Here is a 15,990-nt window from a genome sequence, read left to right on the forward strand (position 1 = left end):
ACAGTAAAGGCACACTTTCTAGTGCAGTGAAATGAAATGTTTTCACTTAATCATTGTGCCATGTTATGATCATGTGCAAAGTGCATGTTTATTTTATGGGTCAGGCATCGCCTTTCGTGATGGTTTCTGTGATGTGTAAAGAGTGGGCAGTTTTGAGCTTCACCAGCCTCCTTGAAGTCTCCAAGTATGGTGGCTGTTCTGATGAACGGATGGACCAGCTGCCACACTGCAAATAAGGTCATAACTTTTAGGTTTATGAAGCATGTCTACCATCATGCAGCAGAGCAGGTCTTCACTGTCATTCTGCATCAGGTACTACAATACTAATGTCAAATGGTCATGACAGGCCTATCAGGAACACTGCCATTTACATGCTCTTAAGTTGCCTTCTCTATTTCAAGTTATGACTTTTGACATACATTTGCATGCGAGTCAATGCAGGATAACATTCTCTGAATCTGCATTTGCTTACATTTCTACTTCGTGGGTATGTTATCACGATAACTTGAACATTTAGGGCCAGATTTACGACCATTCATTTTTGCGAGTCAAAAATTGTGTCAAATTGCGACTCGCAATTTGCGACTCACAAAGATGAATGTACAACAGTGTCTCAGACACTGTTTGCAATTCCCAACGGGGTCCAAAATTGCATGTCTCATTAATATTCATGAGGCTGCCGCAATTTGCAACCCCATTGGGAATGGCTCGCACTCACAGGGATGGTGGCCTGCTGGGGTCAGCAGACCACCATGTCTGTGTCTGCTTTTTTAATAAAACAGTTTTTTCTATTAAATACAGCCCGTGTTCCTTAAAGGAAAATGGGATGCATTTAAAAAAAGAAAAAGAAAACTTTTCAGTTTCATTTTTTAAGGGCAGGCAGTGGTCCCTGGAACCACTGTCTGCTCTTAAAAAATATTTGTGCACCTATTCACAAAGGGGAAGCGGTCCTCTGAGGACCCCTTCACGTTTGTGAGTGGCTTACCACCCTTTTGAGTAGGGTGTTGAACTGTGAGTGTTTTGCAACCGCAATTGCAGTTGCAAAACAATCATACATAGGTGATGGACTCGCTATTTGAAAGGGACGCCCTTGGCATGCCCCTTCCTAATAGCGAGTCGCAAACCATATTTTGCGAGTCCCTAATAGGTTAGTGACTCGCAAAATATGGTTTGTACATGGGACTGACCTATTTTGCGGTCACAAACTGGCCAAATTCCTGTTTGCGACTGCAAAACCCGGTCGTTCATCTGCCCCTTAGTACGAAGGATAAAGGTCTCTGCGCAAATGTCATATTTATTATTTGTCCGAGTGGCGATACCACTATCCAACTAGAATAAATAATTACTGCCTAAACAGGGTTTGAAACACAGCCACGTGGTTTCTGTTATTATAAATACAAAATCACTTCCGTGTTTAGGCAGAGGAGCACAGCCAGGACACTTCATATCAGAATTCCAGATCAGGTGATTCCTATTCACCGACACACGGGATGTCCAGCTTTACAACAAGACGGACAGCCGGATGACTCTTACCCACAGGTAATAGGCAGTTAGTCCACCCAGCAGGGATTTGGCAGATGACACACCCTAGGCAAGATTAGGTTAGGGAGTGCTAGGTAGTACATTATACCGGTACTTATATGCCTGCAAATATATACTGGCTTAGCACAATGGTGGAAATGTTCATCCTTTTCACTGTTCTTGTAATGCTAATTACCCTAATCTATTTCATTCTACTCTTAATCACAGCACACGTATTTTACACAAGAATCACCATTCTACAATAAATATTGAAACGTCTTGCTGAGTATTTCTTGTGCACTTCTTTGGCTATGCATGATAGTGCAAACGGAAGGGTTCTAGATGTGTTACAGCGATTTCCTTGGGGGATCAGGGTTGTTATGTTCTGAGGTCGCACACACATTTGTTACTTGTAAGATATGATATAGTCATCCATGCGCAGATTCCTTACCTTTGAACTTCCAGTCGTCAGGCTGGATCCGGAAGATTTTTCTTAGCAGTACCCCTGCGCGCCAGTAGATGGCATCGGTCGACTCCGTGTGATGCTGTCAGCGTTGTGTTCCTTGTCGTCGTGACTTCGTCAATATAGCTGCCACTTTGGAGTGCTGGAAGGCCAACAAGGGATTTTGTTTTAGCAAGGTTCAATTCAGTTATACAGTACAGAGTAACCATTACATAAGTACTAGATAAAGATTTGATCAAACGTAATCCAAATGAATGCAGTAAATGATATAAAGCAACACACACGGGGTATTTTTTTCAGTGAAAGAATCACTAATTTTTATCTAGAAACAGTTCATAAAAAGGAGTACACAAAACAAATGGATGTATAATGTAACATGAAGGGAAAGGCAGCTCAATGTTATCCACAAATCATGACATTACAAAAAAATCCAATCCAATAATTTTAACAGAGATCTGTCTCGTTTATAGAGAACAATCAGCTGTGCAGTTGTACTGTGAAAATGGAAAATATAGTCGACGTTTCGGTCTGTTGAGGCGTCAGTCGGTCAGACCATCTTCAGGACAGATGAACAATACAAAAAGACTCCTGCATAAATATGATATCAATTAATTACATAGAAAAAACCATAAAATTCTCTTTGTAGTCAATAGAGAAATTGAAGGGATAGCCCGTGTGTGAAAGAGCAATCTTCTCTTAGAGGAATTGAGGAAAAAACACCTTAAACCCAAGAAGAATAGCGGTGTTATGTTACTATATCATTCAATGGAAAAGGGGGTGTTGAAATACATGGATAATGGTGTCTACTCAATTGAGACTGTGAAAACGAGATGCGCTTACTCGTAGTTTGTTGTAGGACTTTTAGAGGAGTAATCACTTCCTCGTTAGGGATAGATTGTGCTTCATCTAGAAAGCGAAAAACAATGGTCACGGAGTGCCTTCAAGTAAATTGCAAGATAATCCATTTATCTATCTATTAAAGTATCGCGTACCCGTTTTTATTTGGATGGGTGTATACCATGCGAGGCCCGTGGCAGGACAACGGTGGGCTTCAGAATGTTGACTATTCTGGTATTTGTATGATTCAGAAGGCCAGATGGTCCTTCGTTGATAGATTTTTCACTCAATGCAATCTAAAAAATTAAGGTTGATCATATTGAAAATTAAGTGATTAATGGGCCTAGAACTCACACGATATGTATATAGCCATTCATTCTAGAAGGTGCAACAGCCAGGGTTCTAGAGAATTGGTAAGCACCAGGACTGGGCGGGATAAGGCACATATAGCGACCTCTCCACATTCAAAATTAATAAAATAAATTTTTGTTTGTAAAGGAAAGCAAATTATACAGAGACTAACGTGGTGGTAACTTAGAACAGCCTACTTAGAAATAGCGTGTAATATGGTCAGTCAGCCGCACAACAGGTGTATAAAGCCGTTGACAATAGGGGTGTGCTGTCAAAGGTTAAGATAAATTCCATGATTTCTAAGAATGGTCAGTTGGTAAATATACCAAGTAAAATAGGACAAAACATTCAAAGACCTAACCACATATAAGGGATGCGAGCTAGGTAAGGTGATGTATCTAAAGGTTGACATGCTAGTAATTTAAAACAACCTACTGGGAAACGTGGCTAGACCTAACCCTACGATATGAAATGATCAGGGCCGTTACTTACGATTTTGGTCTCACAGAACCGAGGAAAGGTCAGAGTACCATCCGTCGATTGGAGCTCGATCGATTTGTAAAGTTCGGCGTCGTGTTTTTAAAGGTGGTTCAATGGCCACAGCTGTTCACAATTAAGGTGCGAGTTAGACTGATTAAAGACTAATGGAACTATGGCAGACATCTTGGAATGTGTGAATCGATAGTTGCATCAATAGCCATGTCTAAAAGACAGTACCTAAATCAAAAATAGCGTACACAATGATTTAAAAAATTGTAAATTTACGCTATCAGTGACGGTCCGAACGTAAAATTTTTGGTTTTTGTGATTACCGAAATAAGGTAGACATTTTGGAAAGGTCTGACCCTACGATATAGAATAACTGAAGAAAGGCGCCTTACGGGGCAGACATCATATAACAGTGACAATGTTTGCCGATAGAGTTTAGATCTACAATTTGGATTAATTCAAGAAACGCCCCAAACGGCAGACATCTTGGAGCGGTAGCAGTATTGCGGGAATCTGATTATTTAAATCAATACACGTATGGATTTAACTTTTAAATGACAATGTAAACCAGCGAGACTAGTCAGTATCACATTTGGGTCATCACTTGCATATTGTTAAGTTTACAGTCATATGTTTAAGGTCACAGTAAAAATCAGCGAAACTTATTCGTGGGGAAGAATCGCAGAAGACATGTTAACAACTCAGACACAATTATCTTGACGTTTCACAAGATCGACCTATCAACTAATAATGCATGATACATCGAAATGCTAAAAATTAGACATCTTGTGGCAAGTCGACACATTGTTATACATAGATCAACAGTATTTACAAAAAATGTTTACAACAAATACAGAAAGTGCAAGAGAATTGTTTACAAAAAATACATACAAAAAATGAAAGAGCTACATGCATTTGACGGATACTTTTAAAGATAGTCTGTAATAATAATATCACATGTCAAAAAGTAATTTATCATATTATGCAGCGTTATTGAACACTAAAATATTGCATATATATGTGAATATACAATTTAAATTTTATTTCTTACAGAAATAGAATCTGAATGGAAATTCTGGGAAGTAGATCTAGGTGAGACATGCCAGAGTATGCCACTCTGTTGCTGTATTCAGACCTCTCTTTATATTATCGCTCTTACAAATCCATTGATTCTCTTTGATCGTCAATGTGCGATCAACATTGGCTTGTCTGATGGTGGGTTTCACCACTTCAATGATTAGCCATAACATCTCTTTTTCAGTGTGTTGGAAACGTGTATAATGTTCCACGAGTGGAGCATTCTCCACTTTACATCTAATCCTAGATTGATGTTGGAGGATGCGTGTTTTCACCATTTGGGTTGTCTTGCCTATGTAGTTTAATCCACACGGGCATTGGATGCAATAAACCACGTTTCTAGTATTGCAGTTGGAAAAAGATTTGAGTATTATCAGAGATCCATTAAGATCAAAGGATTTTAGTTTCTTGGTGCTAGGACATGCTGCACAGTTACCACATTTATGGTGTCCAACTAGAGGTATTATTTGTTGCATACCATCAACAAGATGGTGTTGCGATGTGGTGTATGTGTGAACTAGTCGATCTTTGATATTAGGTCCTCTTTTAAACGAAAAGAGTGGTTGCTCTGACAGCTCAGGTAGGGATGACAAAAGTGTCCAGTGTTTCTTTACAATTTTCTTTATTTTGTTTGTGGCAGTTCCAAACGTGGTCACACAGACTAACATTGGGTCCGATGTCTTTTGTTTAACTTCAAGAAGGGCATTACGGTCATTGTACCATGCTCTCTTCAAGGATTTCTTAAGCAGCTTGTTTGGATACCCTCTTGAGTGCAGCTTTTCTTTAAGCTTCTTGGCCTCAAGGAAGTAGTCTTCCCTTTTGGAACAATTTCTCCGTAACCGGAGAAACTGTCCAAAAGGGAGTCCATCCTTCAATGACTGCGGGTGGTGGCTGTCATATTTTAAAAGCGTATTACGTGCTGTGGGCTTCGTAAAGAGAGTGGTATAGAGCATATTATCTTCGCCGGCCTTAATCGAGATGTCAAGGAAATTCATGCTTTGATTACTGGAATCAATCGTGAATTGCAGATTAACATTTCTGGAGTTTAACCAGTCGTGGAATTCGGTGAGTAGTTCTTTACTACCTCTCCAGATGAGAAAGACATCATCTATGTATCGCAGCCAACTGGTGATGTTGGCTGCAAAGGGATTGAGTGGATCATAGATGTGTCTTCGTTCAAACTCAGAGACATAGATGTTGGCTATGTCAGGGGCAAAAACTGCCCCCATCGCGACACCTTTGAGTTGTTGGTAGAATGTACGTTCGTACAAGAAGAAATTCTCACATAGTGAAATCCTAATACATTCAATGATAAACTCAGTTGGAACAGCATGTGGCCTGGGTCTGTTGTTGAGTAGAGCTTCAATGATTTCTAAGATCTCTATCTGTGGAATGTTAGTGTACAAGCTCTCGATATCCATGGATACCAGGAGCTCGCATTTGGGATCAAAGCTGTGTTTATCCACCACATTAATGACCGCCGTGGTGTCCCTGATATATGTATTTGTTTCTGTAGCAAAGGGTCGGATGAAAAAATCCGCATACTGGGCCAAAGGTTTTAAAATTGAGTTGCAGCCCGATACAATGGGCCTGCCTGGAGGCCGTGTGGTGTTCTTGTGTATCTTCGGTAATATATATATTACCGGAACCGTAGGAGATTTGTTTATTAAAAATGCTGCTTCCTTTTCACTGAGCCAACCTCCTTCAAAACCCACTTTGCTGAGTTCTAAGATAATTTTTTCAAGGCGGGGAGTAGGGTTACCAGGCAGTTTTTTGTAATTGGACTCAACCAAGAGTTGTTTGGTTATTTCGATGTTATACGCTTGTGAGTCCCAAAGTACAATGCCTCCGCCCTTATCAGCAGGTTTTATGATAGTGTCAGGTAATGTCTGGAGATTCCTCAATGCCAGATGCTCGTCCTTGGTGAGGTTGTATTTCACCCGAGTTGGTGTGTTAAAGAGGTTATCAATTTCTGTCAAGATGGCATTTTCGAAAGTGATAATCTCTTTGGCTATCAATGTGTTTGGTGGGAAAAAAATGGACCGATTGTGCAGTCCAGTTGTATCTGAATCACGTGATATAGTTTTGTTTGCAAAAAAGTTCTTAAGTCTAACTGAGCGAAAAAATTTGAATAGCTCAAGTTTGGTTTGGAACAAATTATTTTTGTTGGTTGGAACAAAGGAAAGTCCTGCTGAGAGTACTGATATTTGTACCTCAGATAGTTGATGTTTGGATAAATTGAAAATGGGTATCGTTTGAGTGGGGTTTACCACTCGTAAAATTGGTTCCGGGTCTGACGGTAGCCTGGTGTATACTGGTTCCGAAACCATCCTCTCCTGGTTGCTCGCGATCTCCGTGGGTAAGGAGATCCTCTCCGATCCTGTCCTAAAAAAGGCTGTCGTGATACGGAGGGTTGTTGATCATGAGAGTACCTATGGGTGTTCTCTGATGCCTGATCGCTATCAGTATCAGAAGTAGTGTCGGAAAAAGTAACTTTTTTCCGTTGTTGATTTTTTGGTCCTTGATTGGACCCCTGTGATTGATAGAAATCTTTGTTTAAGTATGGGTAAGTTTTTTCCTTGCTGTATTTCCTTATATCCTTCTGTAGTTTATCTGTTTTCTTGTGGGAATTAAATTCTTCAAAGTCTTTTATGGTGGAAGCAACCTTGTCTAGTAATGCTTTCGCATTAGTGATAGAAGAGTCGGTGTTAATCTTATTCTCTAGGTTCTCTATTTCCTTGGTTAATGATTTAATATGTTTTATTGCCGTCTCTATGCTAAGGACCATCCAAGTACGGGAGCATTTATTGGATGCAAAACTAAACCCTATTTTGAAATCTTCATCATCAATGAAGATAATAGGGATGTTTTTGATCTGTAGTCCTGTTGGAATTATGTTTGCGTTTAGGCAATCAGTGAGAAACTTCGCATGTAGTTCAGTACGAACTAGTTTCTTTTTCAAGCGTTCTAGGTGATTGAGATCAGTTTCAAATGGTGAAGATGTAAGAGGTCCTCGGGTTCCTAACAACGAAGGACCCGCAGCTATCTTTAACATATACTCATCAGTATATGATAAGGTTTCAGCTTCAGACATGGATAAGGCTGAGAAACACTTTTATTTAAGGATAGGTGATCTGAAACACTATTTTGAAAAACCACTTAAGAAAGTGACCCAAAACAGACAGTTGTCTGCGCTTAAAGTATTTAAATTAAGGGGTAGCACCCAATATACCCTTGAGGGCTCGGGCAGATAGAATGTAATAGTGGAAGGCCAACAAGGGATTTTGTTTTTCCTCAATTCCTCTTAGAGAAGATTGCTCTTTCACTTTTATGGTTTTTTCTATGTAATTAATTGATATCATATTTATGCAGGAGTCTTTTTGTATTGTTCATCTGTCCTGAAGATGGTCTGACCGACTGACGCCTCAACAGACCGAAACGTCGACTATATTTTCCATTTCCACAGTACCACAGTACAACTGCACAGCTGATTGTTCTCTATAAACGAGACAGATCTCTGTTAAAATTATTGGATTGGATTTTTTTGTAATGTCATGATTTGTGGATAACATTGAGCTGCCTTTCCCTTCATGTTACATTATACATCCATTTGTTTTGTGTACTCCTTTTTATGAACTGTTTCTAGATAAAAATTAGTGATTCTTTCACTGAAAAAAATACCCCGTGTGTGTTGCTTTATATCATTTACTGCATTCATTTGGATTACGTTTGATCAAATCTTTATCTAGTACTTATGTAATGGTTACTCTGTACTGTATAACTGAATTGAACCTTGCTAAAACAAAATCCCTTGTTGGCCTTCCACTATTACATTCTATCTGCCCGAGCCCTCAAGGGTATATTGGGTGCTACCCCTTAATTTAAATACTTTGGAGTGCTGACATCAGTTTATTCTTTCTGCGCCAGCCAGCGCTGATCCATTGAAAAGAGCTAACCCCTGTCATTTTGTGACAGGCTTTTTTCGACTTTTTGTCGACTCCGTTGGTGTGTTTAGGATGTCGAGTAAGAAAAATTGGGGGTTCAAGCCGTGCGGCGCCTATCACTGCGCCATGTCGGTTACAGAACCCCATCTGGTTTGTCTGTGGTGTCTGGAACGCGACCACAACTCCAAGTTGTGTTCCGACTGCCAGGCCATGGTGTGATGGCTTTGTGGGAGCGGTCCCTAAAGCTTCTTGCGGCCCGGTGTCTGGCACTGTGGAGCTCGCCTTATCGGTCTTGATCCCGGTCCAGGTCTCAGTCAAGGGGAAGGTCTGAGCACCGTTCCGGCGATTCGAAGTCCTCTTCGTCGAAGTCGTCGAAGTCAGGTAAGAGGCACCACAAAAAGCACAAGAAGCTGAAGCATGCTTCGACTTCGCACCGCTCATCTCGTGACAGAGCAGCGGAACCTCGACACTCGAGGGCCCCGCTCCACGGAGCGGGTACATGGGTCGGCTCTGCGTTTCCCTCCCTTTCCGGGGCCGGGAGCGACCCCTGCCCAACTCAAAGACTTTTACGACGCCATGTGTGTCATATTTGGTTGTCCTGACCCTGCCGGCGCGCCTTCAGGCCCTGCAGGCCCAGAGGATGGAGGAGCCCCCGTGGTTCCTATGCCAGCGGCTCCTGCAGCTTCTGAGTGGACCCGTCCCTGGGTACCTCCTCAGCGACCTTCCCCGGCATTCCGACCGCTGCCCAGATCATCGGCATCGCCGGCGCCCACCAACGGTGCCTCTCCCTTCCTCATTCCTGACAACACAGAGCTGGTCGGGCATTCCCAGATGCTGAGACCAGCGCCGTCAGAGCCGTAAGGCTGCATGCCATTCTCTCTGCCCTTTTCTGAAGTGTTAGTGATGGAGGAAGATGATTGGGAGGGGAATCAGGATCCTTTAGAAATCCTACAACAACAACAAGACCTGGACTGGTATGAGGAATTGGGTGAGGCCAGCGGTCTGGACACATCCCCAGACACTGGCATGCTTTCCCCTCCTACTCTGGCTCAGGAGGAGGGGGCATCTTTTGCCATGGTGGCGCATTCAGGTGCAGAGGTCCTACAGTGGCTGTCAAGACAAATGTCTTAAGAGAGGTCCTGCAGCCTGGGTTCTTGAGTTTGGAACCCCTACTGCCTTTTAATGAGGCCGTAACAAACATCCTTCTGGGGACATGGTCCAAACCCAGCCCAGGGGCTCCTGTGAATTGGACAATTGCCTGCCGCTATCGCCCCATGGGGGACCCACTTTTATCCACCACCCACCCCACCCCCCAAAGCTTGGTGGTCCAAGCTTCCAAGTCCTGAGGAGGATTCCTTCCGCACCCAATCCGAATCTAAGAGGCTGGAAAACTTTGGGAAGAATATTTTCTCTTCCGCCAGCCTAGCACTGTGGTCGGTGAGCACCGCATGTCTCTTGGATCTTTACTCCCAATCTATATGGGATACGGTAGCACGGGTGCTGCCCAGTGTCTCAGAGGAGGACCGGGCTGTACTCTCCCATGCTATATCAGATGGGTAGGACGCAGCTAAATTTGACATTAGATGTGGCTTGGACACAACGGACTCGCTAGGTAGACCGATTTCCACGATGATGGCAGTCCATCGCCACATCTGGCTGAGAGCGTCTGGCTTTTCAGTGGATGTCCAAGCTAACCTCATGGACATGCCCTTTGATGGCTCCCGTCTCTTCGGAGACAAGGCGATGCTGCCCTTGAGCGCTTTAAAGACGTGTGGGCCACAGCCAAGTCTTTGGGCCTCACTACTGCCCCTCGGGCTGCATCCACTTCTCGCTCCTTTCGTGGCTATGGAAGGGGCTACCAGCCATGCCAACCCTATTCTGGCCAGAAGGCTCCGCAAGTTCAGCAACCCCTGCGGGGCCGTGGACGCGGCTCTCCCTAGCTTTGTGGGTCTGGGAACCAGAAGTCAAGCCATGCCACCATTCCCTCCTCTGCCCTAAAACCTTCCTAGTCCGATCACCCAGGATCATTCTCGGCCAGTTGGTGGCAGATTACGCCATCATCTCCACCACTGGTGAACCATCACATTGGACAGGTGGGTGATGCAAATAGTCTGAAGGGGCTACTCCCGCCCCTTCAAGACTACCCCTCTTTCTATGCCTCCAGCATGCGATCGGCTGATTGAGGATCACCTTGCATTGGTCCACGAGGAAGTTAATGCTTCTTGGCCAAGGTAGCTATAGAGAAGTTTCCTGGGCCCGAAGTAGGCAGTGCTTGGTATTCCCGCTATATCCTGGTCCCCAAGAAGGACGGAGGCCTTTGTCCTATCCTAGACCTCAGAACCCTCAATCTCTTCCTCAAAAAGGAGAAGTTCAAGATGCTCACCCTCACTCAGGTCCTGTCTGCCTTGGACCCAGGAGACTGGATGGTAGCGCTGGACTTGCAGGATGCCTTCTTCCAGACATCCATCCTGCCCACCCATCGGCGCTATTTGCGGTGCACTGTGGGCCACAAGCACTTTCAGTTTGCGGCACTCCCCTTTGGCCTCACCAGTGCCCCTCTGGTGTTCACAAAGGTGATGGTGGTGGTCGCAGCTCATCTGTGGAGATCTGGGGTTCCAGTCTTCCTTATCTTGATAACTGGTTGTTGAAGGCAAGCAAGTTCCAACCAGTTGTCTCCCACCTCTAGAAGACGGCGAACCTCTTGCATTCACTAGGGGTTCACTATTAACGTGCCGAAGTCAAACCTGACTCTCTCTCAGTCGCTTCCCTTCATTGGGGTGATGCTGGACACGGTGCAGTTTCGGGCCTATCTTCCCGAACGGCGAGCCCAAAATATTCAGGCTATGATACTGATGTTTCAGCCGCTATCCTGCATTTCGGTGAGACTGACTCTGAGGATGTTGGGCCTCAAGGCCTACTGCATCCTGTTAGTGACCCATGCACAGTGGCACATGCGGGCTCTGCAGTGAGACCTGAAGTTCCAATGGGCACAGCATCAAGGAAATCTTACTGACCTGGTTCAGATTTTAGAGGGCACTGTGAAACATCTGCAGTGGTGGCTGATGGACCACAAATGGTTTACCGACAGACCCCTCTCCCTTCCCCACCCAGATCTCACAGTGGTAATGGACGCATCTGTTCTGGGCTGCGGCGGCCATCTGGTAGAGGTGGAGATCAGAGGACTCCAGTCTCCGGCGGAAGCCAAGCTCCATATCAACCTCCTGGAGCTTCGAGCAATCCGAATGGAACTGAAAGCCTTTTTGCCATCGATAACGGAAAGGTTTTTTCAGGTGTTCACAGACAACACTACCACCATTTGGTACTGCAACAAACAAGGCGATGTGGGGTCGTGGACCCTTTGTCAAGAATCCCTGCATCTCTGGACTTGGTTGGAATATCAGGGCATTTCCCTGGTGGTTCAACACCTGGCCAGTTCTCTTAGCGCCAGAGCGGACAAGCTCTCCCGAAGGTGCCTTGCAGATCACAAATGGCGTCTCCATCCGGAGGTGGTACATGACCTCTTCTAGCGGTGCGTAGAGCCTTGGTTAGATCTGTTCACCTCCGAAGAGAACGCGCAATGTCAGCTGTTCTGTGCATTGGAGACAAAGAAAGTATTCTTCTGCCGATGGAACAAGTTTTGTAAATATGGTACAAACTGGTCTATTATCTGCTTCACTATCTGAAATTCTTTTCTTTATACTTTCTTTGGCCCTGCAGGGCTCTGCTATGGACACTTTGAAGGGCTACCTTTCGGTCCTTTCTTCGGCTGCCTGATCAGCCATCCTTATTCATATCTCCTATAGTGTAGAGACTTTTGAAGGGGCTAACCCATTTGTTTCCCTCTTCACCTTTCATCATGCCACAGCGGGACCTTAATTTGGTGCTCACCTTTTTTGATGTGTGCACCATTTGAGGAGCTGCTTAACTGTCCTCTGCGGTTACTCACCATCAAGACAGATTTTTTGGTGGCTATAACCTCTGCCAGGACAGTCAGCGAACTAGAGGCTTACCATCAACGCCTCCTTACCTGACGACCTCTCTGGATAAGGTAGCACTGCGGACTAGGACATCTTTCCTTCCTAAGGTTGTAACACCCTTCCATCTAGGTCAGTCGGTTACCTTGCCCACCTTGTATGCACCTCCGCATTCTTCAAAGGAGGAAGAACGTCTCTCCCGTCTGGACCCAAAAAGAGCGTTATCGTTCTACCTCGATCGAACCAAAGAGCTCCGGGTGGACGACCAACTCTTTATAGGGTACGTGGGTGCAAAGAGAGGCTGTGCTGTCTAGAAGAGAACTATATCCCGATGGGTTATCCTCTGTATTAACATCTGTTACGCCTTAGCGAAGAAGGATCCCCCTGAGGGGCTTAGGGCCCATTCCACCAGGGCAAAAGCAGCCACCGCGGCTCTTCAGCGTGGTGTTCCCATTTCCGATATCTGCCAAGCTGCTATGTGGGCATCTCTGCACACGTTTGCCAGACACTACTGCCTGGATTCCCAGGTTCGCAGAGACGGCCTGTTTGGTCGTTCTGTTTTGCAGGATTTTCTGGTCTAAGCCATTCCACAGTACCTCCTCCGGGGGATGGTACTGCTTAGGTATCTGTTTAAAGGTAAGGAATCTGCGGATAGATGTCTCTATCAGATGGACAAGTTACTTACCCTCAGTAATGCGTTATCTGGTAGAGATATGATCTAGCTGTAGATTCCTTATCGGCCCACCCATCCTCCCTGCACTGCGGAATTGGTTTTAAGTGTCAGGTTTGTTCCCTTTCAGGGCCCTAGTTGTTCATTTTTTAACACATCATGGTCAGTCACTTGATGGCGTCACGCTTCTGCTGTGGAAAGTCATGAAAAGTACTGACGTCAGCACGCCAGAGTGGCGGTTATATTGACAACACGGACGGCATGACGATGAGGAACACAACGTCGACAACGTCACACAGAGTCGATCGATGCCACCTACTGGTGTGCAGGGGTACTGCTAAGAAAAATCTTCTGGATCCAGCCTGACGCCTGGAAGCTCAAAGGTAAGGAATCTGTGGCTAGATCATGTCTATACCAGATAAGGCATTACCGAAGGTAAGTAACTGGTCCGTTGGGGTTCAGATGGTGCACTGTGAGCTAGCAGGACTATAGGACAACTTGTCCTGAGAGTGTGCACGGAATCAGTTTGGCGCAATTCTAACGTTTATGTTGTCCAACAAACGCACAGTTTTACCACACTTTGTACAAGCTGTAGAACACTAGCACATGCAGATTTACTTTCTGTGCAAGGCTGTATGTTTTAAGTTTTTTTTTAAAGTTTAAATTGAAAGTGAATTTGCAGCATGAAGTGTGGAGGATAAACATGAATAGCTGTACTGATAACAGGAGTTGAAGACATGTCAAAACTCACTGTAGATGGGAGCTAAGAAAACAGACTCTTGCATACCTCTGTAAGAAAAGAATGATAGGAAAATTAGAAAGATTGACAACTTACAATAACATTGTTGGTGTAGAAGAGTGTGTCCCAAACACATTTGATATCAGGGAGTTTTGGATGTCTACATAGATTTACTGATAGATACTGTGAAGTACATGAAGATGAGGACAGGTGCTATTATTTAGCAATCAACCACTGCAGTGTGATAGGCAGCAAGGAAATATCACATATACCACAAATAAATTAAATAAAGATAAAAAGCTAAAAGGTTTGGCTAGTTATTTCTTTTGTTTTTCGAAAATGGTACATACTGATAGAGCTGTTGTACAGAAAGCATGGTTTTTTTCCCTTCTTTTTGAGGTCAATATGCGATTTGGTGTATTAATTGGTGTGAATTGCTTCATGAGTGGAAGACATTTTTCAAAAGGAAACCAAAAGTTTTGAAACGTAATGCTAAAGTGTTATGAAAAAAGGAGTTGGATATAGTAGTATTTTTTTAACTTCAAAGTGGTATGCATGCCCACAGACATGTGCCCCTGCGGTCTGCATTACGAAATGGCGGGCAGAACCATAGGGCAAAGGGACCGTCCGCTGCTGTTCCGTCAGGCTCCGAGAGCCCGTCGGAGCATCGGAAATGCTCATAATCCCCTAATGACGGTGGCTCCGCCGTTAGAATTATGATGCCTTTTCCCTACAGCCTTTCCATGTTGGCCTTTCTGACATGAAAAGGATGTCAGAAAATGACATTGGGATCCCCTTGCAGGGCCCCCTTCCCTCCTGCCCCCTGTTATGGGGCCTGGGGGCCCATATAATGCCCCCTAAACATCCCTGCACTGTCTGGTGCCTGCCACACGGTGGAGGGATGTTTACAAACATCCATTTCACTATGGCAGCTTGTGCTGCGGGCCTTTTCCACCCGCCACTCAAGCTGCCATATGAAATAGATGAGGTCAGAACCGCCGAATTATGGTCAGTCAGTTCCAGAAGGATATGGTGTCGGGCGGATCGTAATCAGCACCATAGTATCTGTATGAAATAGTTGAGTTAGGCATAGATCTTTAGTATGTTTAAAAAAGGTTAGTGTTCGCATTAGTAACAAGCATTTACAATGCAATGGTCTCGGCATTCTTAAAGTTAGAGCTATTGGCATTGCTCATGACATTATTTTTGTTTGTTTTTGTTTTTAAAACATTTAAAGAAATGGCATTGTTATTTACAATGTCAATAGCTTAATCTCTCTCAAATGTGAGACCTATTGCATTTGCACCCACACAGAGCCACACACACACAGCCACCCACACACACAGAGCCACCCACACAGAGCCACCTACACAGAGCTATTCACATAGAGCAACCCACACACAAATAGAGCCACCCACACAGAGCCACCTACACACACACAGAGTTACCCACACACAGACAGAGCCACCCACGCATAGAGCCACCTACAAAAAAAGCTACCCACACAGAGCCACACACACACACACACACACACACATAGAGAGACCTCTGCAGCAAACACATTAACTCACTGAGCCGACGAACCAGGATTTGTTTCTGTACCCTGTAGAATACACAGGGAACAACGCAGCAGGCTCACTATACTGTTTTAGAAGGAAAGAAAGCTGTGTATACACATTCGACTCTGCAGCAAAACGCCACTCATATGGCCCACACTAATTCTAAAACTCAGAGGACAGCAGCCAATTATGGTACATGCAGGCTGCATAACTCCACTAACCCCATTGACCGCCTCACACTGACATGCAACGTCTATGGTTCTTCTCCATGATACAGTACTGTACACAGCCAACGGACCTGGCATAAAATAACTGGAAAGATGCACCACATATTGCTGGCTAATCACCGGAAACTAATCTAGTCCA

General features: G+C 44.4%; 1 protein-coding gene across 4 annotated transcripts in view; it reads right to left on the reverse strand.

Annotated features, from left to right (window-relative positions):
• The window catches only part of P2RX1 (purinergic receptor P2X 1), a 997,156-nt gene that overhangs the window by 927,017 nt on the left and 54,149 nt on the right, over window positions 1-15,990 (reverse strand). Inside the window, exon 2 of one of the 4 annotated variants that reach the window (XM_085646927.1) lies at window positions 1,973-2,126. The exons of the other annotated variants lie outside the window; for them this stretch is intronic. The gene's annotated coding sequence lies outside the window, so the exon portion shown is untranslated. The remainder of the gene's footprint in view (window positions 1-1,972; window positions 2,127-15,990) is intronic. 4 annotated transcript variants of the gene reach the window in all.

The sequence above is a fragment of the Triturus cristatus genome, chromosome 3_2 (genome assembly GCF_964204655.1).
Source record: "Triturus cristatus chromosome 3_2, aTriCri1.1, whole genome shotgun sequence".
NCBI classification, from domain to species: Eukaryota; Metazoa; Chordata; class Amphibia; order Caudata; family Salamandridae; genus Triturus; species Triturus cristatus.